This window comes from Coenobita brevimanus, chromosome 6, assembly GCF_032717465.1.
Source record: "Coenobita brevimanus isolate Jiangsu-jjx chromosome 6, ASM3271746v2, whole genome shotgun sequence".
Lineage (NCBI taxonomy): Eukaryota > Metazoa > Arthropoda > Malacostraca > Decapoda > Coenobitidae > Coenobita > Coenobita brevimanus.
Window position 1 is genome coordinate 41,121,337 of NC_136959.1, and position 27,500 is coordinate 41,148,836.

The 27,500-nt window shown below is 42.1% G+C and overlaps 1 protein-coding gene and 1 pseudogene across 1 annotated transcript in view; one reads left to right on the forward strand and one right to left on the reverse strand.

The window, feature by feature from the left end:
• Positions 1-27,500, reverse strand: part of LOC145401040 (uncharacterized) — a 142,107-nt gene that overhangs the window by 44,552 nt on the left and 70,055 nt on the right. The window lies entirely within an intron of this gene.
• On the forward strand, positions 6,872-6,990 carry LOC145402813 (5S ribosomal RNA; annotated as a pseudogene).

Below are 27,500 nucleotides of genomic sequence, written 5' to 3' on the forward strand. Positions count from 1 at the left end.
TTTGTCTCAACTTATCCTCATCGAAACCTGTATTTTTCTCTTCACCATTATCATCATCATTCTCTCTCTTTCTCTCTCTCTCTCTCCTCAACAAACAAGGAGAAACAGATGAGAGGAAGGGAGAAAGAAGAAATGGGGTGAGAGCAAAATTGAGGAAAGAAAGAAGACAGACAAATATATATATATATATATATATATATATATAGATAGATAGATAGATAGATGTATATATACATAGAGAGAGAGAGAGAGAGCATAAAAGTTAATGTAAGCGTGGTAGCGTTGTCAGCTTGATTAACCTCAGATGTCTTTCATTAGTCTGAGTGTCGCAGGAAAACATACGTAAGGTCATCACAAGCCCCCCCCCAAAAAAAAAAAAAAAAAAAATGTTTCATGAAAGGAAGTTCAAGGTGTGATAATTAAAGAGACGCCTTATAAATGAAAAAAAAAAAAAAAAAGTAACCTGAGATAAAAAGCAAAGGTGACACAAAGGGCAATCAAATCCCAAACGTGTCTGTAAAACAATCAGATAAATTCAGCCAGTGACTTTCTTCTTCTTTTTTGCTTTATTTGTGTTTCCCCTCGACCATCCTCAGCCTGGGGAGAAAGGTGTGGCTGTGTAGGGGTTAACTTCTTCAATATGGTGATGTATACAGACTCTGCTATTTCCTGACGAATGTGTTTTGCCTACGAAAGATCTTGTGTTAATAGGGTTAATTGGTTATGTACAAGGCAAGTCCTCCAGGAAAAAAAATCCCATATGCTAAATCAATTCGTCATAAGTTTGGAAGGAACACAAGACCTACGCGATCACTATGAAGGGGTTAATAAAAGCTGCACGTAACCCTTATCGATCAGGCAGACAGGGGTGGCACATAAACAACACGTCGGAATCTTATCAAAGGTGAGTAAAATCGCATCGAGGTTGCAAGAATAAAATATAATTGACGTCCCCTGATTGAAGGAGTTACTTAAAAAGGTTGAAGGTAACGTTGTAAAGAGTTCTGTGGAATTAGACATATCTATATCGCCCCTTCAGTTTGGTGATACTTTTTTTTTGTAAAATGCTTATCGTCTTCTGTCGATTCTGTTCAGTTTAGGACAGATTTGTTGAACTGGAGAGGTCACATTTAGCCTTGACTAACCCCGCCACTGCCAAAGCTGGGCTGTATGTTGAATAAAATTGCCTCATGGTGGCAAGAATAAAATAAAGCCAGAAATTATTGGTGTGTGTGTGTGTGTGTGTGTGTGTGTGTGTGTGTGTGTGTGTGTGTGTGTGTGTGTGTGTGTGTGTGTGTGTGTGTGTGTGTGTGTGTGTGTGTGTGTGTGTGTGTGTGTGTGTGTGTGTGTGTGTGTGTGTGTGTGTGTGTGTGTGTGTGTGTGTGTGTGTGTGTGTGTGTGTGTGTGTGTGTGTGTGTGTGTGTGTGTGTGTGTGTGTGTGTGTGTGTGTGTGTGTGTGTGTGTGTGTGTGTGTGTGTGTGTGTGCAACAGTTCGGCAAATCCTTTCCTGGTAAAGAGGTTAATGGACGTTTTGAACCCTTCCGCTGTGAGAGGTTTTTCCTAAGCTGAGTAAAATAAGATTATCTGTTGGCAGCAAAAATATAATACAAACTATTCCCCAGGAGTGACAGATATGGCGAGCAAAAATGCATAGACAGTCAGCGTATTGTTTTGTTTTTTAGCCCCCTCAGCCTGATGACGTATTTGTCCATTACATTCTTGCTGCCTACAGACGATTTTATTCAGATTGAGAAATTTTACCAGCTGCAGGAGGTTAGCTGAAGCCTTCATTAACCTGTTCTGTACTGGAGGTATTTCCTTATCTCTCCATCTATGTATCATCTAATTCTTTCACTCAGTCATATACGTCAAGGCCCCGGGCTAGGAACTCGGCCCGGTCAGCTTCTATCCCCTGTGTGGGTGTAATGCCTTATGGATCAAACCCGGCTGGGGAGTCTTTATCAAGTTGCATGAAAGTGTATGTTTGATAGCCAGAAAAGAGGAAACGGGAGCTGCGATGATAACTGTCTGCCGATGTGGGGGTTACCTAAATGTCACTGTCAACTGCCAACATTGTAATTTACCTGATCTAACGTCACACAGTTTTATCCAGCTCATAGTGACATGTCGCAGCCTAAAAGTTCACTGCACCACGATGACGTATATATTTTTTCCACCACTTGTCCCCTCACATTATCATTCAGTTTAGGAGAGACTTACCAACCTTGGGGAGGTAACATTGCCTCCATTATACACTTCAGTAGTAGACAGCGCCACCAAGCTGAACAGAAATCTTTTAAAGCTGTCCTCGAGTTCAGAAGGTTAAAAAGAAAAAAAAATAGTGACTAATGTTTTGTATTTTGTTCCAGCTAACGACAGACGACCTTATCCACCTCTGACAAACCCACCGCCGCCTCAAGGTTAAGTTCTGCTCTCTCTCTCTCTCTCTCTCTCTCTCTCTCTCTCTCTCTCTCCACTCCGTCACGTCTTCTATTACTATTATTATCCTCTCTTTCTCCTTATCTCCCTCTCCACACACCCTCCTACTCCCTCTCATCACTCCCTTTAGAGACGGAAGTAAGGTTCAGGAAAAACACTCGTACATCTTCCTCAGTTGTATTCTCGACTCTGCTGTTCCTTCACTCTTCATAATCTTATAAAATCTCGAACCAGTAAGACTGTAGGACAAAGTGTGTTTCTCCACTTATCGATGCTCACTGCTCACTCCTGTAGTGCAAATGGGGACCTAAATATAACGTATACTCGAATTTTGCAGGCCACGTTCTTTACGCCATTTACTCTAGCTTGACTGAGAGTTTCATCTCTTCATCCTGAATGCTTAACTGTAACAACAAAGTAACAACAGAATACGATGTTTGTCTGGAAGAAGAGCTTTGGAAAGAACGTAGAGCCTTAGCATTGTTTTTTTCTGCCACTGAGCTGCGAGAGAGAGATTGCAAAAGAACGAAAATATAGACCAAGTTAAGGTGAAAAACTATAGTAGGGATTAAGACTTGACTGAGTGTCTGTCTGAATGACCCTCGTGTTGTTTGTAACCCTCTGGTCCTTGGTCAGCTAGCAGGACGATTGGGGACCTTGATGTTAACCCGACTGTAAGGGGTCGTGTTCCAGGGAAAGATGGTGAAACAATTATAATTCACTGTCTTACTTCTGACCCTCGTGCACTTGATAGGCACAAATATGATCCTCCTCCTAATCTCTCTTACCAGCTTCATGACCTCTTTTAAATCCCAGTCTTCCTCAACTCCTGTTCATTCCTACAAACATTAACATTAGCTATTCTTCCCCAAACTGTCCTAATGCTTTATAGTATTTTACATCTCCTATTTTGCCAGCATTTTCTCTCTGTACTATCTTGGTATGTCTAACCTGACCTGAACTTACCTATCCTTTCCTGTCGACTTATATTTTGCAGACATATACATTACCCTTCCTAGAATTCCCTCCATCCTCTGCAGAGTTCCCTAGTCTCAGTAAAACTTGTTTATCTTCCCTGCAGTTCCCTAACCTTCATGCATGACTTTTATATATTGTTCTTGTTTCTCATCCTGGAATGTTTTAAGCTTTCGCATCTTAATCTTTTTAAAAATTTTTGTCCTCATGTATAGAGTTTTTGAACTTACCTACTCCTTCCTAGGCATTTCCATCCTTCTCCCCACAATTTCCTTTTCCTTCTTACGAGTTTCCTTGACCCAAAATTTTCTTCATCCCTCTTTCCGTCACAATGACATCCAAAGATACTGTCATGCATTTATCTGGCATATTACTTGTCTTCTCAAACTTCACTAATCACACTACACACGTCTCTTACCTACTCCATAACATACAGATTCCAGTTACTTCCACTAGAATTTTCCTTTCGTTCTTCTGTGATCCCTAAAAATTTCTTTACTTCCCCTGCCACTTTTTCTAACCTTTCCAAAGTCCTAATTTCCCTAGATATTTCTGCAATTTCCCTTAAAATGTCCTCATCTTTCTCCCCTGACCACTAAAAATGCCTTACTTTCCTAGCATTCCTCTAACTTTCCTATATATCGTATAAATGGTCCTAATTCTGTATATATTTCCAAGACTTAAAATTTCTTAGCGTTTCTTCTCCGACCTCTAGGAATTTCCCAGTTTCTCCCAACAGTTCCTTAACTTCCCTGTCCTAACTCCCCTAGACAATTCAATAACCTCCCTTCAAATTTCCCTGTGCTTTCTTCCCTTACCCATAAAAAATTTCCATCGTCGATCTATCTCTCCTAGGTATTGTCTAACTTTCCCCGATGATGTCCCAGCTTTCCCAGATACTGTGTGAAATTTCCTAGATTCTGACATTTCTTCAGAATTCCCCCATCTTTCTTCCCTGGAAGTTTAATAATTTCTCAGCTCTCACCACCATTTCACCAGCTTTCCCAAGATCTCCATCGGTCCCTTACATTTCCACGGCCTTCACACCACTGTTTCTGCCTCCCCCTTCATTTCCTCCAACTTTCCTCATCATTTCCCCAACCTTCCATCATTGCCCAAGCTTCCCCACCATTTCCTGATCTTCCTCCCCTATTTCCACCACCATTTCCTCAACTTTCCCCACCATTTCCCCACCTTTTCCCACCATTGCCCCAACTTTCCCCATCACTTCCCCAACTTTCCCCACTATTTCCCCAGCTTCCCCTACCATTCCTTCAGTTTCCGCCACCATTTTCCTAGACTTCCTCAAACCTCTCTAATCTCTCCCTGACATATTCCCAGCCTTCCTCTCTCCTGCCTCCTCTTCTCTGACCTTTGCTTCTCCTCTCAGCTCATGTTATATTAATCCGCCAGTCAGGGACCTTCCTCGTGCTAAGGGGTAATTCTTGGCCATAATTATTTCCAGCTACACTCTATTTTCACCATCATTTTCTTTTCGCCTCTCAAGTTCGTCGCTCTATAATACCATCTTGTTACCACTCTCTCTAGACGATTTCATTCACTTTAGGGATATATTTTCGAAATGGCGAGGTTAGATATTGCTCCCATCAACCCCTTCACTACTGTCATTTGTCTTTCCAAAGCTGAATAAAATTATTTGGAGACATCAATATTTAAAATAAAAAATACATAATCGAGTTGAAAGAATTAACTTATTAAAAGCAGCTCATCATGGTATTCATTCTTTCTTGTATTATGATTCAAATTTTCTGTCCAAGCTGTCTCATTTCTCTGATAAATATTCCCCATTTCTGACCATCGTTATATTGCTTCCATTCTTCACGCTGTCCTTCCATACCATGACGTAATCCGTATCGTACTCTACTCACCGTAACTTTTTTTTTTTTTTTTTTTTTTTTTATAGCTTACGAATGACCTCATGCACTGACGGGATAAATGATTAACAATGTGTATAATCTGAGTCAAACTGTTTCGAAACATACAAAAAAAACAAAAAAGAAAAAAAAATGGGGTGACGAGGGTAACCCAGTCCTTTTCCACCACACCACTCCACCTTCTTCATTACCACTAAACCACCGCCTTTCCATCCTACAACCATATCATCATCAAGGTTTGTCCTGTTTCTCGAATACTCACCAAAATATTCCCCATTCTCTATTGTAACTTTCAGTCCTTCACCATCACCCTTCCCTTCCCTCATCATACCCTCCACATCCCCATCATACCCTCCGCTCCGCTACCATGATCATTCCCACCATAACCACCCCATCACCATACTTCCCTTCCCCACCATACCCCTCACTCCTTAACATATACTCCACCATAATCATCCCATCCCCATCTTAATCACCCCATCAAAATCTTACCCTACCCATTCTCCATCATACCGCCCCCACCATACCCTCCCCTTCCCTCACCAAAAACTCCATGACCTCCATCATAACTAATCTATCCTCACCAAAACCACTCCATCTTCACCATAACTACCCCATCTTCACCACACCCTCCCGTCCTCCACCATACTGCCCCTTCCCTCACCATACCGTTTTCCTACCGTCCCTCCATCCCTAACCCTGCCCCTACCTGGCCACTTCCCCTTGCAAGGTGTTCCTATCTTGGTAACATAACTGACGCAGGAAGAATATGTGACGCAATCAACCTTATTCTCCTTGTACTGGATAGATAGAATAGAAAAATACATTCTTTTCATTCGACTATCTTTTTTAAAATCTGAGTATGCTTAGTTATAACAAGAGATTTACACAAAAATATGATGCTAGACACGATGACGTGATGTGGAAAAGGTGTAGTGCCGTAGCACTTTTTTTTTGTTTTCTTTTGCCACCAGGCTACATGAAATAAGCTATCATACGATGAAAATCTGGGCCAGGCTAAGGTGAAGGGATTATAGCTGTGACTCATTTTTGGATAAAAGGCTGCGTTCATAAACTATCTTGAACTTAATGTATAAAACTGCTTCTTTATTCCTTCACCTTCACTCATACACCTACCAAACACTTCATAACAAAACCAAAGTGAATAATATGTTGAGAAATACTTAAAAAAAAAAAAAGTTACTTCTGATAATACCTGATCTATAATGAGACTTGTTTATTGTAAGAACAGAGATGCCATGGCCTCACACCCGCCCCGGACCACAACTGTTTATCACACTGGTATTTTGGTTCGACCTGTGATAAAGGTTATGGAACGAGGGATGTGAACTTTAGCAGTGAATCAAAAACTTGAATTCATGCATGTAAATACATGGAAGTACACTGACTGAAATGGTCCATGGAAGTATGTATTACGATATAATTTTTTTTAAATATAAATAATTCTAACTTACTTCAGAAAACGTTGTTATGTTGTCTGCGTATATATTAATGAACCTAGGAATATTTTTAGCTGTATTTATTTTTTATTTTTTTCGAATATCATTGATGATGCCACGTTGAGTACACCGCTTCCCGTGCGATCAGCGAAGTTAAGCAACGTTGGGTCTGGTTAGTACTTGGATGGGTGACCGCCTGGGAACACCAGATGCTGTTGGCATCCCTACGTATCAAGTGGGGTTGGTGGAGGATTAGTGCCCCTCCCTGTAAAACAATTAACTCTAAGCCCTTGGCCACCCCGTTTGGGATACATGGCGTCTGGCAATCAATGAATGAACAAAATTATTCATACCGAGCTGACGAAACACACACACAGACACACACACACACACACACACACACACACACACACACACACACACACAATCTACATACAATGTTTTTATCTGTCTCCAACTTTCCTTCTCTTCTTCCTTATGTATGTAGCTATGTATGTATATGCCTGCCTACCTGTTTTTGCGGTATGCTTATGTATATGTGTCATTTATCTATACCTATCTATCTGTGTATCGGTGTACTCATCTCAAGGTTAACCAAGTGCGCGACAGGTAATTATGAACGTCTTTCTCACCAGAATAATGATCGGCTCCACACTCACGCCAATTATTGCCACAAGTATATACTCAGAAAGCGAAAATTTTGACCGCCAGGGAGGGCCATCGCTGGGATGGGGGGATGGCCTGAATAATTACGGAAGGGGAGATAACTGACGCCTGGGCAAGATAATTCCAGTGAGGACGGAGAAGGGGGTAACTGACATCTGTACTTGATAATTCCAGTGATAGTCTGAGATGTTACTGGGGAGGATGAAGGGCACGGGAATGTGGGGTGACTAATAGGTGTAATTATTCCGGGATTCTGTGTGTGAAATTGAGGGGGAGGGATAATTAAGGAGTAGGTGAATGATAATTACTTCAAGGTGTGTTTGATAATCTTCCCTGTGTTATAAAAACTAACGCTGATGAAATAGAAGGATAAATAGTGTTGGGTGGTTAGTGCTGAGGAGGGCAGAAATAATTAACCCCACCTTTTATTCTTGATATTGTTGGCGATTTAATTCAGCCATATTCAGTCTATATTTGGGCCACACCAGTGACTAGGCTAATGAAGGCTATTATCTAACCCCTAAATTAAGAATGTCACACCAAAGCTAAATCAATATCGTCTAGGAGTGGCAAGAAAAAATGAAAAAGACGTCTCCAGGATGCAGGGGAGAGGAAGTGGAAAAATATAAAATCGTTAATGCTGGTGTACCGGGATAAACTAAGTGTTATTGGAGGACAGTGTGAATCACCGGGTCTAACAGATTAAAAGCACAAAAATAAATGAGGAGTGCGCAGAAAATTATAGATGCTGTAAACAGCTAATCATATTAAAATAGCCAGGCCATCATAACTTTCTGGAATATTCTAGGGTGTTACTGAAGGATGATATGAATAATTAAGTGTGCATAAATAATTAGGACCTGTGCAAATAGATTAAAAAAGAGCTCATGATAAAACAAAATGTACTGTATTGAGTCTCTGGCCGTAGCGTTACATATTATGAGATTTACTACAGAACCGAACCTTCTTGGTGGATAAGTGGTAGCCAGACTTATCCTACCCATACTGGCGAAGCACAAATGGAAAGGGGGTGTCCGAAGTGAAAGCAGTACATATGAAAGTCGCAGTGTTGCAATGGCTACTTGTCTGAATCAGGGTCGGTATGTGTCACTGGGATGAACCAACAGACCGAGAACGTTCGTACTCCAGCATATGAAAGCACATACTACCGGGACTCCGTTTATATTTCCGCAACTGTCTGTATCGAATCCTGGGCTCCTGGACAGACAGACGGCAAAACACCATACAATAGCTCCGTTAAAGGCATATAGGGAAAATAATTGTATCTGATAAGTGAAAAGTGAAAAAATGAAATAGATATAGATTTAGCGATACATATCTATTCTAATATTTGCTTTTCAAAATTTCTACCATAACAGCAGGGGTGCAGTGGCAAATTTTGAGGTGTCTGAGTTCCCGAGAAAATTGACAATGAAATTCATATTTTAAGGTCAGGTTATTATGAAGCATAGTTTCAATGCCAATCAGCCTCAGATAATGGGTGGCAGGGGAAGTGCACACCGCGTAATGGCTGCCTTATGAACATACACAGACACCTCTGCTGAACACTAACTTATCCACTATTTCAAAGTGCTTAGGTGAAACATGTCTTTGCTGGGAGGTAATTATTATGAATACTCTTAAAAGTTAGATCGCTTTTCTTCAGATATTCAATTACATAATTTTTCTTTTGCATATCATAAAATATTATTCTTACGTAATGGAGAGTTCTCAATCATGTAAAAGTATCAACCATAGTACAGCTATATATTAAAACTCTGATAAGCTAATACAGATCACTGTTGTTCAAGTGTGTCTTTTTTATGGAACAATTTTGGATGGAAGGAAGTGTGGCAGCTTCATTCCTGTGAGCTTCAGCAGCACTATGTATGCCCCTGTATAACACTCTTCCGGAATGACCTAAGATTATATGAAAAGAGAACTCATGATAATTCAAGACATTACCAACCTTACATGGTATGAACAACTTACGATGATTGAGAATTTGAAAGGCTAAGAAGTAGATACGATAATTAGTACAATTAAATGTCCCCCATAGTCTTTCGGGGGGAGGGTATATGTTGGTAAAGGAGGCTCGGGTGAATAACTGGCAGACGTAATTGGTGGTTTTGTGTGAAGATGGTCGATGGGCGTGATGGTGGTGGCCTTGTGCTGGGAGTCAAGGTTGATTTACCCACCCATCCTCCCTACCTCCTACCCACCCATCCACCCACCCTGCCTTCCTCACACCCTTCCTGCCTCACCCTCTCATCCTCAGTCTCTGCTCCATTCCGTTTACCTGCTTGCCTGACTGTTTTCCTGCCTTCCTGTTTCTCTGAACACGTTATCCTGTACATTATGAAGCCAAGATTCTAGCCCTGTGCATCTATAAATCTGAAGCCTTCGCCACAGGATGTGTGCAATATGCGACTATCAAAATATATACATACAAATCTTGTCTTGCTTCCTGGCTTACTCCCTCATAACCTGCCAGCGTCTCAGCCCTCTCCTCTCCTTCATTCCCCCAACCCTCCCTCGGCATACCTCTCCGCCTCATATCTCAGCCCACCTCACTTCGCCTCACCTCGTTGCCTCTCCCTCATGCCCTCCTCTCCATCTACGGCACATATCTTATTATTTTAGTATCGCTACTTCAATTTTCTTACCTCATCTCATTCCTGCTTGAGTTTGGTGACTTAGCTTCATCTTTTTAACTCTCCTCACTTACTGACGTCATCATAACCTCCACATCCTCACCATAGCCTCCACTTTCTCACCATAACCTACACATTCTCACCATAACCTACACATTCTCACCATAACCTACACATCCTCACCATAACCTACACATTCTCACCATAACCTACACATCCTCACCATAACCTTCACATCCTCACCATAACCTCCACATCCTCACCATAACCTTCACATCCTCACCATAACCTACACATCCTCACCATAACCTTCACATCCTCACCATAACCCTTCTCCCCCACCATAACCACCTCCTTCCCCCTCTTATCCTCCACCAAACAACTCACACCTATACATATTACTCCAGCCAGCGTCAGGTATTAGAATTAGCCGCGGGAATTCACTAGGCCATAATATAAATGGCTAAACATGCACTAAACATTACTCAATGTTATTCCTCTTCCCTGTTGTGCTGCAAGGTCAAGGGCCTTCCTCATCTTGGCTCCCTTGATTACCTTTCCGTATTCTTCTCTCTCTCTCTCTCTCTCTCTCTCTCTCTCTCTCTCTCTCGCTCCACCTCACGTCTGTTCCGGTAATCTTCCGTATCCTTGGCGGATAACCACTTCGAGGACATCCCTGCATTTTCTTCCACCCCTTTAGCCTCTTCAGCACGATGCCGTCTAGGTCATTTTATTCCTGTTTTCTTTCCTGTTCGATGGGCTACACATACAGCTCACTAAACCCTGCACTAGCTGAAGCTCTCCCATGCACTGTAAAAAGCCTAAGAACAGCAAGAGTACACTACAAAAGACGCCATAATACAGGAGATTAAACCTTCATTGCCACGAATGTTTCCTAAGCTAAATAAAATCGTCTAGCAGAAAGGAGAATAAGAAGAAAAGATGCTACCATAGTGAAAGGGTTTGTGTGGATTGTTTATAACCCACTCAGTACAAGAGGTTCGCCCCTGCCGAGTAAAGACAATATTGTACTGAGAAGGATAACGTAGATTGTTTGTAAATTCTTAGCTGATTAAAATTGCCCAGCAGTGACACGAATTAAGATAAACAAAGAGCATCGTCACAGTGAACAGACCATACCTTTCTGACGCTCTATCAGTTCCTTATCTGCCTTCCTGTTCGTTCTCTTTCTTATTTCTTACTTCCTCCGATTGTTATATTCTCTCTCTCTCTCTCTCTCTCTCTCTCTCTCTCTCTCTCACACACACACACACACACACACACACACACACACACACACACACACACACACACACACACACACGCACACACACACACACACACACACACACACACACACTTCAATTTCACTATCTCATCAGCTAGCCACGTCATCTATTCCCGGACCTACCTAGCCCACTTCTTCCCACTCCCACACACCCACCCTTTCCCATGCCCCCCGCCTCTCTCTACAACCATCTTATCCTTTTCATTACTACTGTATTTATATCCTCTCCTTCCTTTTTTTTTTTTTTTTCCTATCCCTCTCTCACCTATTGTCGTTCCTGTCTACTCCCTCAGCTTCCCATTCCTCTTTCCCATTTTTGTCAAATTCTCTTCTCTTTCTCTATACCGTTATTTCCATTTCATTGCCACTTCTTTATCATTTTTCTACCCGCCTCCTACATTTATCTCCCTATTCCAGTTTCACTCCTTCGTCCTTCTCCCCTTTCCTCCCTATTATGCTTTTCATTTCTTCTGTCTTTACCTCCATTGTCTTACTGTACAGTATTTCCTTTCTTCACCTTACCTCTCTCGCTTTGCTTCTCTCCATATCTATCTACCCTGTTCTTTTCTATCCACCTGCCACCTTAGCTACTGACTGCCCCATCTACCTGCATATCGCCATCTTAAAATAATCTACCTATTCACCAACCTGCAACCTACTTTTCTCAAATTACACGCACTTCCAAACCTAATCTTCCTACTTTCTTACCTGCCTAGCTATGCAAGTGTCTCATTCCATATCTGCTTACCTACCTACCAGCATACCAATCTTCCTACTTTGCTACCAGTCTACACACTTTCTTACCTACCTCTCTACCTAACTTAATTCCCTATCTATCACTTTATTTACTTGACTCCGTGCTTCCCTTAAATATCACAGTCTCCCTACTTCCACATTTTTCCATCAACTAGCTATTTACCAGCCTACCTGACAGCCTAATTTCCTGTCTACCTACCTACCTATTCTTCCCTCTCATATATACCCGTATCTAATCTACACATTTTACAGTCTTTCTGTTCGCGTATCAAGTACCTAATCGCTTAATTCCTCGTTTGTTACTCATATTCCTACCTACATATTTACCTGCTTCACCTAATTCTTTACCTACCCACCTCCCAATACCTACTTACTTAACCGACTGAATATTCTGCCTACTTACCTATCTACCTACCAGATTTTCTACCTACCTACTGTTGTTTCCCAGGCGCCCCTAGCCAACTGTCCATACACCTACCTGGACATTACCATAATTCATGCCTCCCTTCCCACCACCCTCTCTGCCTACTTACCCATCCATCACAGTAACCACAACACCTACTTACCTACTTTCCCACTCACCTGCCGTCCTACCTACACAAGCGACACATCCTTTCTACTCACCCTCATTCATACTCTCCCATTTACTAATCATTTACAGTCCTACTAACTCTTATCACATTTACCTCTTTACTCAACTTCTACCTACCTACCCCTAATTATTCACCTACACAACCGACATCAACATCTCTGCTCCTACCTACTTACCTCCCTGTCAACCTATCCCTATTTTTACCTAGTCCTGTGCTTAGGCTTATCTACCTTAACTGCTGCTAAATCTGTCGTTATCTACCAATTATTAACCAGTGCTTGCATCTACTTACCGATCTTTGCACTCACTAACCTACCTACCATCCTATTAACTTACAGATCCACTGAAATACATTATTTCCCCTCTTTTTCCACTACCTACCTACCTACCTGCCTACTTACCTCTAAAATCTCACTTTCTTCTTGCGTCAGTAGTGTCTTAACAACTTCCTCCGCGCCTTTTTATATTTCTTCCTTTATTCTTTCCAGTTTACCTACTTCCCATTTAACTTACCAACCTACCTACCTACCTGACCTTCTTCTCTACCTACGAGTTTCCCTTCCTAACAACACACACATCATAAATCTCCCTAAACGCCTCCTTTTTCCCCTAACTTCCCTTCCTCCTTTCCCTTCTAGCACACCTCCTTCCTTCTTCCTTACCTCTACTCCCTCCTTGCAGCATCTCCCTCCCCCCTTTCCTCTACCAGCTGTCCCCCCTATCCGCTGTCCCTCCCACCCGGAAGCAGGTATCTCTTTCCACGATTCACTACTCTTACGTCATACCTATCCCTCTCCCCCTCTTTCTCTCTCATTCCATCCCTTCCTCTTTGCATCACCTACACGTTTCCATCCCTCATTTTCTCACACCCACCCGCCTCCCCTTCTCCCCTACCCCCTCCTTTCACCCAAACCACCTGCCACCCCCATCACCCCTGCAACCAGTGTCTTTACTTAAGAACAGCTTCAGCCCCAGACCGTCAGTTATATAATAATTTCACTGCCACCAGATGATTCTATTTGTTAAGAAACACCCTACCGTAGACAGGGCGTCATTGTTGGCTGCATCTAACTCTCCAGTTCGAAAAGTCTCCCCTAAGTTGCATAAAACATGTTAAATTTCCAAAGAATGCAGTGAAAATAAGCTGTGAAGTACTGGGTAGATGCGGAACCACACATGGCTTTCACAGACTGAAGCGTCACATCGGACTTCATTAAGGTAAACACTGCGAGTGAAAATTCTTACAGAGCTAATGTGAAACATCATATGGAGCTTCACTGAAATGAAGCACCTTGCGTGTGAAAATATTTAAGGTGTGACTGACTAACCCGGCCGCTCCCAGGGACACAATTGCATCTAAAAATAAGTTGCTGTTTTGAAAGTGTTCCCATCGTCATACATATTTTCCTTTCTACAGTCCATGTTATTCGCCGTCATTTCCCCTACAGATATTTCTGTTTGCTTAAAATAGCTCTATGTCGACAGGCAGCCATAATGCTTTCGGTACGGTACCATGACTTGACTGTGGCTGTTTCAGGACGATTATACCCTCTGCTGTGAAGGGTTCTGGAGAAAAACATTTCTTTGACTACAACAGGTAATCTCAGTTCCTTATTGTTACCTCAAGATGACTGAATTCGTTAGGGGAAAAAATTTAGTAATGAAATTAAAGTGATCTGCAGACAAATTTTTTTAATTACATAAGTTAATTGCAATATGAGACTAAAATGATTGAAATATTTGTCCTTGTAAAGCTGTACAGAGTACATTACTTGATACTACTACTACTACTACTACTACTGTTTTTATGATGATGATGATGATGATCATCATCATCATCATCATAATAATGGCTAGATTTATTGTCACCACTACCATTATCACCAATATCGTACATTTTCACATTATCATTAATATTTTTAGTATCATTACCACCATCATTACTAGTTCTACCATTATTCCTAAAGTGTGTTTTCAACGTGTCCCATCACCAAAACATACAAAAACTTCCAGTGCCGATATCTTTTTGCCTATTATGGGAACACTCTCCCGAAACCCGAGAAAATATCCCAACAAGAATTACAAACTCTCGTTTTTGGATCGGCAAGTTGCAGACCAACATACATTCTCCGCAGTTACCCCTCTTTGATTTGTCGTTTTCTTTCGTTCCTTTCATTTTCTTTGTTTTCTTGATTTTTTTTTTTTTTTTAAAGAGTTCCGCTTTTCTCTTTTTATCATCTGCGTTCAGTCTTACCCTCCCCCCCTCTCTCTCTAATTAACCTCACGAGAGAGAGAGAGAGAGAGAGAGAGAGAGAGAGAGACAAACTTATCCCAGATGCCTTCACGTTAATTCCTTCCGCACGGATTAAAAAAAAAAAATAATAATGAACCATCCACGTCAACGTATCTATCATTTTCTCTCTCTCTCTCTCTCAATCCGAAGAAGGACGTATGGCTCATTCTCTAAACGACCTTCAAAGTAAAAAAAAAAGAAAATGGACTCATCACCTCGAGAAAATTGGTTGGCGGAAATGACGTCCCTCCTTCCGTAATTTTTGGATATAAAATAAAACTGTCAGAGGTCCGGATGCGTCACCCCCTCCCCACGCCCTCCCTCTCTCCATCTTCATCTAGCTTCCTCCCTTTCCCTACTCCTGTCGCCATCTCTTTTTCATTCCCCTTGTTCTTCACCTCCCTTATCACTGAGTTTTCCTGCCTCTCTCTCTCTCTCTCTCTCTCTCTCTCTCTCTCTCTCATTCCCACAACTCGAGAGCATCATTTACATCGGTTTGTGTTGCAACTGCAGACCTGAATCGGAGTTTCCCGTTTGTTTTGAAGTTGCCTGATTACCATAGGAGTTTTCGATTTTGTCGTTGGGTCTTGTGGAGGAGGAACTCGAGTTATCATTGCTTCCTAATGATGCCTCTCCCGCAGGTGCAGGAGAAGGATGCCTTCCAGTGGTGGCACTGATATTACTTAGACTGTGGCAGTGGAGCCACGTTTTTCATAGGTGGCTCCACTGCCCAATTGTATTCACGTCCCTCAACGCCCTCCCTGTTTCCCCAGGAGAAGGATCATGGACTCGGTCTACAAGAAATTGAGAACTTCAGCCTGTAGTCCACGTACAAATGAGCCTGGAGTCACATCGTCATCATCATCATCATCACCCTAGCAGCTGTGGCTGTTGATAAAGTAGATGTGCAGTTTCTCCCTGTGCATTCAGGGAAAACGGAAACCGCGTACCCAGTCCTGCGATATACAGTACATGCCTACTTCTTTGAAAGCCATGTGCTCACAGTTCCCTACTTCTAATTATTTTTATTTTTGGGAGGGGGCTGAGCCCCAAAAATCACTGGAGGGGGTTTCCCTCCCCAAGTTTCGCATTATGGATGAGAATTCATTGTACAAAATGCATTAAGATAAGTAAGATTTCAAATCCATGTCTGCCTTCCTTTCACTAGTTCTGGTGGGGGCAGGGTTGCTCAGTGGTAGAGCGTCGGACTCGGGACCGGGAGGTCGTGAGTTCGAGCCACGCCCGGTAGCTGCCATGCCGGAAGGGGCAGCGCCCTCCTGTCACCTGGCAATGCTGTAAGATCTAATAACGTCTAACTCGGTGGAATATTTCCATTTCACTATTTCTGAGAATGTTAAAGGTGGTGGGAGGCTTGTCCCCCTAAAAATCATGGTTGGAAAACTGTATATACCGGGTAATGGAAGAACTTCATTGTAACCAGACGAACTAACCTGGGAAGCTTCACTCAGTTCTTTCTCTTATTTCTGACATTTTGAATTTTGGGGAAGGGGATGACTCCCCCAAGAGTCATAGGAGGATCATGCTCCCCAGTATCGCATTACGGACGGAAGTCCATTGTACAACTTGTACTAAGACATAAAAGCCATATCAGCCGTCCTTTCACTATTTTTGAGAATTTTTAATTTGGTGAGGGGGCTGAAGCCCCTAAATTTAATGGTGGAAAACTGCATAAAGTTGAAGACATTATAAAGAAGCTAGACGATCTGACCTGAGAAACTTCACTGAAATCCATTTGCTCATTTTCCCCTATTTGTTCGTTTTTTTTAGGGGAGGGGGCTGACCCCCTGGAATCATTAAAGGGGTCACGTTCCCGAGATAGCATGTACTGAGATATCAGTGTCACATCTGTCATATCTGCCTTCGTTTCACTGTTTCTGAGAAATTGTAATTTGGTGTAGGGGGTTCACCCTCCAAAAAATCATGGTTGCGAAATTGAATTTAATGGAAAAGCTTCCCAGTAACTCACCTGAAAGGTTTCATTCATATCCATCAAAAAAGCTAGGAGGTGTAAAGCACGCACATGTATGCTCGCGCACGCGCTCAAGCACGCCCCCCCCCCCACAGGCTGCCTGAATGTAGCGCAGCGGTATAGGACGCATTGCCGAAAATGTGACCTTCCTGCTTCACAGGAATGATAACAAGCACCAGTATGTCGGAAACGCTATTAACCCCTTCAGCCCAGTGACTTTTTCCTTTTGACTCGTGCTACTTGCGTACGATGTTATAGAGGTACAGGGACTTACGATGTATAGAGGTACTGTACAGTACATAGACTTACGATTTAATAGAGGTACAAATACTTAATTGAAGGGATTATGTATAGCCTTCATTAAACCATTTCAGTATTTTGGATACCAGAGACTTTCCTAACCTACATTATATCAAATCATCCATGGGTCGCAAGAATAAAACACAAAAACAAGCCATCGGAATCATGGGGTTAAATGCAACTTATTGGTACTCTGCTGCCGGAATCACCTCTACACTACGGCGACTAATTTCATTCTTGTCTGCTACTGACGATTTTATTTGCCTTAGGAGACACTTTCTGAACTGGAAGGGGTTAATTCTGCTTTCATTAACCCCTCCGCCGCAAGGGTGCTTTCCGACAGCTGAATGAAATCGTTTGGTGGTATTTAAGAACACACACACACACACACACACACACACACTGACATTCTCATACTGAAGTGGACAGTACCCAAACAATAAAGAATGTCCAGGCTCGTTGCGCTATTATAATTCAAACACCAGCTCAACAAGAAACAAGCTCAATGAAAGGTGGTGGGTGGTGTGACGGCCGTACTCGAGGTGACATAAGAAGCTTCTCACCCAATTTTTCTTTGGGATTAATTATGCGTATTATACCTTGATGCTCTGTAAGTACTACCATAGTTTGCCTCAGTAACATACCGGTACGTGAGAATAAAGGTGTGCATGATAAATCCTTGAGAATGAGGCGTTAAGGAATCTCCGAAGCCTTCTGGAAAAACGGCCCTGAGAGCAACCAGGTCCCATATTCACGAAAGGTCTTACCCAGTGCTTACATCCGTATCAGCTCAGCAATACCAGAAGTTAATTTGATTTTTCGTATATTTCACATTATCATTCAACCTAGTTTGACTTCGGAGTGTTTCCCAGCTTTACTGATACAAACATAAACATTCTTATGCGGTAAGCAGCTTAACCCTTGGCTACGGTAAAGTCCTCTAAGTTGTATAAAATTGACCAAAGCTTTAATCGTAAATTTTGAACACTGTGCCGTAAATTAGTCTTGAACATGATCTGACGTTAGCCGAAGTAATCTACAAAGTAGGTGATTGACATCCACAGTGTTAATCTCAGTAAATGTTTCAAATATGGCCTCAAGGAAGGTAGTCTGGTCTAGTCAGCTTGATGACGTCATGTGCGGGAGTAGACCCGTTTTCTGTCATAGGCAAGCATACTCTTTAATCTGTAGGCCTTGGTGGAAGAGCACTAATTACAGTTACAAGGAAATGCAAATCCTCGAAGTGCTCCCTGCCTCTGACGAGATACGGTCAGCAGTCCACTCCTCTACCACTTTACCACCACCCTAAACGGTGCGTTCTGGAATAGCATCACGCAGTCCTTGGTGTTAGGTTGTATTCCATGTAGCATAGGAAACTTCGTAGTAACTCTTACACAACAGTTATATTTGCACATTACACCTTTTTGTCTTTTGCGTTACTGAGGCCTGCTATATCCACCCAAAAATGTGTAACTAACACTAAAAAAAACATGAAGCCACGATATGAATAAAAAATAGTTCGGAAAAGTGCAAAGAAACCTCTAATCCCGACAAGAGTAGACCCTTAATCTTCCCTATGGATGAGGGAGGACCCGGGCTTATATTACTGTGAAGTTTCGGAGGGACCTAGTCTATGTGTGCCAGTGTTGCAGTAGACATTGAGAAGTTGTAGAAAGGGAGGACATACCCAAGGTTGACGAAGGAGATGTGACTGGTGTAGGCGATGCTGCAGCACGTGGATGATGTGCTGAGAGAGTGCTCCCGTATACCATCAAGTTTTCCCGGTTTATTTCAGTCGACATTTCGCACTTAGTTAAGTTCATTTGTAGGTTTGTTAAACACAGTTAATTCACGGCAGTTGTGATGAAGACTTGAACTTACTGACCTACTTTTCCAGTCATACTTTGGTAAGACTGGGGAATATTGGCTATTAAAAAAAATCGAATATAAAAATATCCAGTCACAAAGTAATAACCAATCAAATTAAACACGAATAACAGTCATTACAACAACATACACACACACTCCCTCCTTTTCGGCCAATAAACACCGCATAAAAAAAAAAAAAAAAAAGTCCCAATACGTGGAAACGACAAGAACAGTATAATATGTGGTGCCCTGATGGATAACTACGGATAAAGTCCAAATACTGGGCACAGAGATGGAGTCTACGCGAACGGAGTGCGGAGCGGCCCCGAGACGACCCCACGACCACCCCAGCAGCACCAACGCGACCCCACGACTGTCCCGCCGCGAGCACGGGGCGAGCGAGAGGGTTGGTATTGGCGGTTCGGCCTTCACGCGCCAGAGTACAGCAGTCAGCCATTAAAGAAAACGTACTCGCAATCCTACGCCATCCACTTTCCCATGATGTCATTTATATTTTTTTTTCTACGCCAGTCTTCATAACGGATCTGTGCCATTTTCGACATTAAACACGTCTCTTTAAAAATTAAATGTTTAAGGAAGTTTTATTTTGATGTATTTTTCATTAATATTCACTCTAGCTTATACGGTAGCGAAATTCTTAGTGAGACAAAGAATCCATCACAAAAAACTTTCCTCACCCAGCGACTTCTCTGAAAACTGGCTACCATTTTGTTATTTCAAAATGTTTGCTCCAATCTAGTTAAGTGCTATGTTCAGAGTAAATTCCTGGTACAAACACTTCTACATGAAAGGGAATACACAGATTACATTATTTCATTCACTGTACCGCATATTCTTAGCCTGGACGGAAAAAAATGACACACACACACACACACATCCTGCAGCCATGCCCACACAAACATTTCTGGGTAAACGTGCATGGCCACCTCACCTTTGCCTCAGCCACTGCTCTGGGAACGGGTGGGTCTGGGACAAACTAAAGACAAAGTGATGCAGCGGCCATACCAAAGGAAATACTTTTGATATTGTGTTGCGATAGTGTTGATTCTCCCATGTTTGCGGTAACATTATATTATTTTATTTAGCTGGGAGATCACAGGACCGTGAGAATTAACAACAATGTCGTGAGTGAACAAGACGATGAAGATATTAGCAACCGCAGTGCTCTGAACGTTGCCGGCAGGAAAAGAATAATTCATTCATCTAGTAAAAACATTGGTACAATGGCATGGTGGAAGCACGTTCATGATCCCTAACCCTTCCAGCCCAGCTGATGGCCAAGTGTAGTCAGACTGGAGGGTCAATCTGATTAGTAATCAGAGACATTAATGTTTCCCAAGGCTCATCGAATGTCATGTAATCACGACTTAGTACTCAATATGTGGGAGAGGCACGATTACGTCAGGTAAAAATAAATCGATTACAGCAGCGATATGGATTACATGTGGCACCAATGAGTCCATATTAATCCAACACAGCTTAGTGAGAGGAGGGGAAAGTTGTGCTTTTGTCATCTGTATTCACAACAAGGAATGGACTCGACTGGAGGTCTTTACGTTGTCCGAAAGGTATCGTTCACACTTAGACTGTGAGATGTGAAGGATAATGATGACAAAAAGAAAGTGAGTTTACGTGTTGATGATTCTCGAAGTTTTGAAAGCGAAGACAGGAAAAGCTGAGACGATGTTCACATAACAGTGATGCACCTGCTACAAATAAGCTTTCTCACTCGCCACCATCGTGTTGTCATCTGACTTGTTTTCGGTAATCTTTTGACGATGATACAAATATTTTTGCACCTCTGAATTCATGTGTCCAGCTGTATCCGTCAGTGCTGACACTTTCGTTCCAAGTGTCTCCAGCAATGCTCTCATCATGCTTTCATTGTATGGCAGCAGTCTCAATGTACATGTTTAATCTGTCCTTAATGGCCGGAAGTATTTTTTACTTTATTCTCGCTGTTAATTGAATTTATTTAGCTGAAAGCTTTTCGAACTGGAAGTGTAACACGTGACCTTAGTTTGCTAAATAAATGTATCAGTAATATCATTTGGCGGTTACCTAGCAGAAATAAAAAAGTAATTGGAGTGACGGGAACGAGATATATGTAGCTAAAATGGCAAAAATGGGGGGGGGACGCAAAACAAATATCTTGCCGTTTAACTACATATAGTGCAAATTTGCCTCAGCTGCATTACTTTAACTATCGGTAGACAGTTTTATTTAGCTCTAGGAAGCCGCTGTCCTCTGGGAAGAAACTTATATGGTAGTAAGACCACCACCATTATGACTACCAACAGCAACAACAATAATAACGTCATACAGGCTACCTACATGTTAGTCACAGTACATTGTAACACGTCCGGACCACACCTCCAATATGTCACAGGAAACACACACACACACACACACACACACACACACACACAACCCTGAGGGATGTAGTAACATGAAAGTAACAAATTCCATACGACCGGCAGAAAGTAGATCTCAACAGGATGACGTTTCTAAAATACATTCTTAGTTTATCACATTTTCCTAAAAAAGTGTGTGGGGGGGGGTCTGTCATGTTATCGAGGATATTATTCCAACAAAATTTAACCCTTTCACTACGACGTCTCTCTCTCTTCTTTTTTTTAATACTGCCAAACTATTTTTTTTTCATCCTAATCGTGTCGTTGTACAAAAGGGGTTAATGAGGCTATATCTAACCTCTCTAGTTCGAAAAGTCATTGGGCAGGGTGACTCAGTGGTAGAGCGTCGGACTCGGGACCAGGGGGTCGTGAGTTCGAGCCACGCCCAGTAGCTGCCATGCTGGGAGAGGTAGGCCCTCTTGTCACCTAGCAGCGCTATATGATCTAATCAGGTCTAGCTCAGGGGAACATTTCCCTTTCCCTTAGTTCAAAAAGTCTGTCATTATTTGAGTACAAACGTCAGGAGATAAGCACGAATAAAATTAAATGAGTCACTGGACTGAAGAAGTTCAACCTAATTTCGCTATCATTGCTACAGCAAAGTTACCCCTCAGTTATATAAGGCTAATTTTATTTTCAGTATTCTAGAGAACCAAATCCAGTATATGATTACTGTACTTTTATTCTGATATACTGACAGAGGAAGCTATTTTTAACTATTTCTAAAAGTTCCTCAGCATCTCCATCTCCTATTAGATTACTTCAATAAATCCTCGAAAAATTAAAATCCTCAGTTATCAATACATTAGAGTTTGTTACTTTCGTAATTTCCTCACAGTGATATGTAACCATCTGCTCTAGTTAATTTCAGAAGTCTGTAAATAATTCGTAAAACAAATGTCGCCCTACCGGTGTCATTTCAGCCCAAGTAGTTTCTGTATGTCTTTTTACTTTCGTATTTTACCGTAAAAGTTTAGTGATTTTTTTCAAGCTATCCCCCCCCCCCAATTTTCCCAAACAATACGACACAAGCATATATTACACCAGAATCTGGAATTTGACCATAAATTCTCAAGTGTCTCTTTTCATCTCCGCCCACTGATGACAGGAACGTCTACTTTCACACTACTGAGTAAAGCCATAAGTTCATTCCGATTTGATAATTATGTAAATTTCTTTTTGCATACTAGACGCTAAGACTGCTACGTCCATACACTTGAATTTATCTTTCTTTTTCCTTTAACTTATCTTTCTTTTTCCTTTAACTAACTGGGAATTTATGTTCCCTATAAATATCAATATTTAATTCCTTACAAATTCATACAGCTACCAAGCAATGACTGTTTCTGTTGAAGTATAGTCAGGTATTAAGAGTCCCTTCGTTTCTTCTGCCTCTATCGTTGTTGGAATCACGCCGTAGATGCTTGAATGACACGTAGTGGACAAAGATGCATATTAGTACCCACAGATGGACCTATTGTCCTTACTTCACATACAAGCCTCTAGGAATCCACCGATGAAAAAGAAGCAAGAGTGACAAAATGATTTTTATAGCTGACTGTACCTTCGTGGACGTATCTAATATTTCACTGTTCTTATAGCTGCACATCTCACTGTATTTATCAGTACCTGACGTTTGAGATCGTGGACTGTGAAAAGAAAAAAAGAAAAAAAAAAGAAACAACACCCTATTTGGTATCTACCTAACACATTCCTTGCGAAGTCCCCTACTTTGCAAAGTACCAAGACAATAGGGATTTTTCCCATTTTTCAAAATCTTATCTAACACCTAATTGTACTGATGACAGTATCTCACTCCTATTCATACCAGCACCAGTACTTCCTCCAGTGAGGCACATAAGGGTTTATTTCCACCATGTTTCATGATATCCATTCAGCCTACCACATTCCCCACTCTGACCCAGACAGAATATGCTTTTGCAGACGAGGGTAGAGCTCTCTCTCTCTCTCTCTCTCTCTCTCTCTCTTTCCTTCCGTGCTTTAATTTCCCCCTTCCCCGGGCTGTCAGTTTGCCATCCTTCCTGTCTAATTATTCAGGCTTAACTTTTACAGAATTTTCTATTTTTTCGTTTTTTTTTTTTTTTTTTCATTTAGCGGTTTCCCATACTTCTTCTTTCCGAGCAGGTGGCAGTTGATGGGCCATTATCAACGTGTGTGTGTGTGTGTGTGTGTGTGTGTGTTATTACAAAATTTACACAATAAAGTTTTACATTAATGCTGCTAAGTTTTAATAATAAACCCAGTATGAAAGTGTATAATGTGTTTTGTCTTCAAAACTGCTCTCTCTCTCTCTCTCTCCAGCTGTCGATCTGTCACTCTTCCAGCCAACAGTCAAGCCATTTTTATTTTTTATTTTTCCCGCGGCTTCCACCTTCTGTCGATATTCTCCGTCCTTCTTGTTCTTACTCTCCAGGTATCTCAAGGTATCCACTTCCTTTTGTTTCTTCCTGTCTTCGTTCGTTTCATTAGGTTTCTCTCCTTCCTTCCTCCATCTTTCTATATCCCTTCATCCAGTTTTCTTTATTTCTTTCCTCTTTTCTTCCTTCGGTTTCTGTTTTATCTCTCTCGTTTTTGCATTCCTTTTCTTACTGATTTTTATTTGGTTTCTTCTTTTCCTTCTTCCTTTCTCTCCATCTATTTCCCCTCATTCTATCTCCTCAGTAATGCTCCTCCCTTCCTCAGTGCTCTTGTTTTCCTTCTTCCCTTTCTCCCGTTTCTTCGTTGGTTCTTATTTATTTGGTTTCTTCCTTTCCTTCCCCCTCTCCATCCGGGATCTCTTCTTTCCTCTCATTCTTCTCTTCAATTACCTTTCTTCTCTCTCTTCTCTTCTCATGTGCTTTGTTTCTCTTCTCTTTTCTTCTTGTCTTTCATTCGACTTCTTTATTTCTTTCCTTCTGGCTGTCTCTCCTTTCTTCTCCTCTCTCTCTAGTTTTTCTTCTTCATTTCTCTCTTTTGTTTCGTGCTCCTAATTTCGCACCTTTTCCCCGCCACCTGTCGACAACTGCTTTATTCTCTCCGTCTTTCTATCCAGTTATCTTTCTTTTTCTTCGTTTGGTTTTCTTTTTCATTCTTTATCTTTCCTTTGCTTCCTCCTTTTTCCATTTCATTTGGTATCATCCCTTCTTCCTTCCCTCAGTTTGTCTATCTTCCTATCTTCGTCACTTTCTCTAGTGTTTTCCGCCTCTCTCTCTCTCTCTCTCTCTCTCTCTCTCTCTCTCTCTCATTCCCATCACTTTCAGAGACAACCTTGTCTAGCCTACCGGTAACATCCTCCTCCAATCCTCCACCACTCCCTCCAGCCCCCTCCCCCCCCGGCAGTCACGAACAGGAGGGGGAGGGTGCAAGGGGGCAAGGGGGGAGGAGGAGATACAATGGGGAGTGGGGGTGCAATAATGGGGGGGAGGGGGATTTAATGTGGGAGCAGAGGGAGATGAGACGGAGGTTGGAGGCCACTGGATAGGAATGAGGAAGATGGTTTGTGGTCAAGAGATGAGGTGTGTGTGTGTGTGTGTGTGTGTGTGTGTGTGTGTGTGTAAAGATGAGGGAGGTTGAGGAGCGGTAGGGGTGGGGGAGCAAGAGAGAATCTGGGATGAACAGGAGGAATGCAAACGGAGACAGGAATGTTGGGGGGAGAACGACAGGAGACAGATAATGAGAGAAAACAATGAAGAACTAAGGGGAAGGAAGCTCTCTGGTTAGGAGGGGTGGGGGTGGGGGGACAAGGAATAAGAGTTGGAGGGAAGTGGAGAGTACTTTACCTGGGTGGAAAGTAGGAAAGGAGAGCGAAGGAGGGAGGCAGATAGGAAGGGAAGACTGGGAGGACAGGAGGGGTTAGAAGGGGAGGAAAGGATGGATGGGCAGGATGACTGAGGTATGGGAACATGGAAAGGCGATATCTGTGGTTAGGTGGTGGTGAGATGAAGTGAAAGGGGGGGGGTGGAGAGGAGGGTGGTGGTGGGGGAGTAAGAGCGGGGCTAAGGAAGGAAGGAGCAAAATAGGATGTGGGGAATAGAAGTTAAGGAAGTGGTAGAGGAGGAGAATAATGGGAAAAAGAGAGGATGGGAAAAGCTGAGATTAGGAAAGAGATAAGAGAAAACGAGAAAAGAGGAGGAGGGATGGAGGACAGTGGCTGAGTAACTGATGAAAAGATGAAGGGAAAGAAAACGGGAGATAGGGCAGAGGGGAAAGCATGGAAGGAGAAGGGAAGACTGGAAGGAAGAGAGAAAATAATGAAAGGGCAGTAAGGAAGGAATATAGCTAGAGAAAGGGGGAAATAAGAAGAGAGAGGAATGCAGAGACAAAAAAAAAAGGAGACACAGAGAGGGTATGAGAATGGACTGTGAATGAAGACAGAGGTAGAGGAAGAAAGGAGGAACACTCGCAAAACGGATAATCTACTGGCAAAAAGAGGGCAGAGAAATATTATGCGTATTCAGATGAGAGTTAAGGAGGGGAGAGGGAAACGAACCGGAATGGGGAAGAGTGGAGAGAAGGAGGGAAGTGAGGGGAAAGAGGAAGAGAGGGAAGGAGAGAGAGAAGGAAGGAGGGGAGAACAGATGAAGGTAAAAAAAAGAGAGATTGTCAACACTGTCTATGGAGTGGAGGATGGTCTTAACACACTTACAGTTAACTAACATACCTCTGTATAAACTGCCGTGATGATAAGTGAATATAACAGAACATGGGATCCCAAATTTTTGAGTTTGTATGGTTATGACCCTCAACCCCATACAAAAAATCACCCACAGAACCAATGCCCCAAGTGTGAAGTGAACTGAAGAAGCAGAGGTATGATTCCCAACTGACTGGGTCTGGAGGAAAGAATGAAGCGAGAAGATGGAGACTGAGGAAACGCAGTAGGTTTTTACATTTACTCCAGTAGGTGTGGAGGCCTAAAACTAGGTAACGAGAAGGGTGATTAAAGAGAAAAGAAAATTGACCAGAGCGAGAGAAAGAAATAGGAGGAAAAAAGAATGAGTAGGAATGGAACGCGAGGGGGAAAGGAAGGAGAGAAAATGGAAGGAAAGGAAAAGGATGGGAAAGATAGGAAGGGAGAAGAGAAGACGAGGAAAGATGGAAAGGCAGAGGGTCAAGGACTTAGACGGAGAGCGTTACATGGGGCGAACAGGAGAGGAAAGGCAGGCATGATAGATGGGAAGGAAGGTGACTGGGGGAACAGGAGAGGAAAAAACGGAACGATAATAAGGAGGCAAGATGATAAAAGAAGGTGTGGAGACCAAATGAAAGAGGGATCATTTGAAGAGCGGAGCGGCAAAGATAGAACGAAAGATCAGAGGGGAAGAGAAATTAAGATAGGTGGGAAAACAAGACAAAAAAAAAGTAACAACTGTGCTACTTAATGTGCAGTATAAGACTAAGTAACATTTCGGTGTGCAACCAACGCACCCCAACAGCCTACACTAAGAGAAGTTTCATTACTAACAAAGATGAATACATAGATGAAGAGAAATGAAAAAAGATAAACCTTTGCTGCTTTTTTTGCGAATAATGATAACAAGAAAATCTGATAATGAATAACAATAAGAGCAACATCATCATCATCAACAACAACAACATCAACAATACTACTCCTACTACTGCTACTACTACTACTACTACTACTACTACTACTACTGATAATAATAATAATAATAATAATAATAATACAACCGACGGCAAAAGAGCTAACAGGTAAAACGCTAATGTATAACAGGTTTTAACTAGGGTGGTGGTGTGGTGTGGTGTGCCGCAGTGACCCTACCCTCCCCCCCTTCCGCCCCCTTTCTGTGTGTGTGTGTGTGTGTGTGTGTGTGTGTGTGTGTTCTGGGCCACAAACATATCTGTTCAAATCGTGCGAGAGTAAGTAT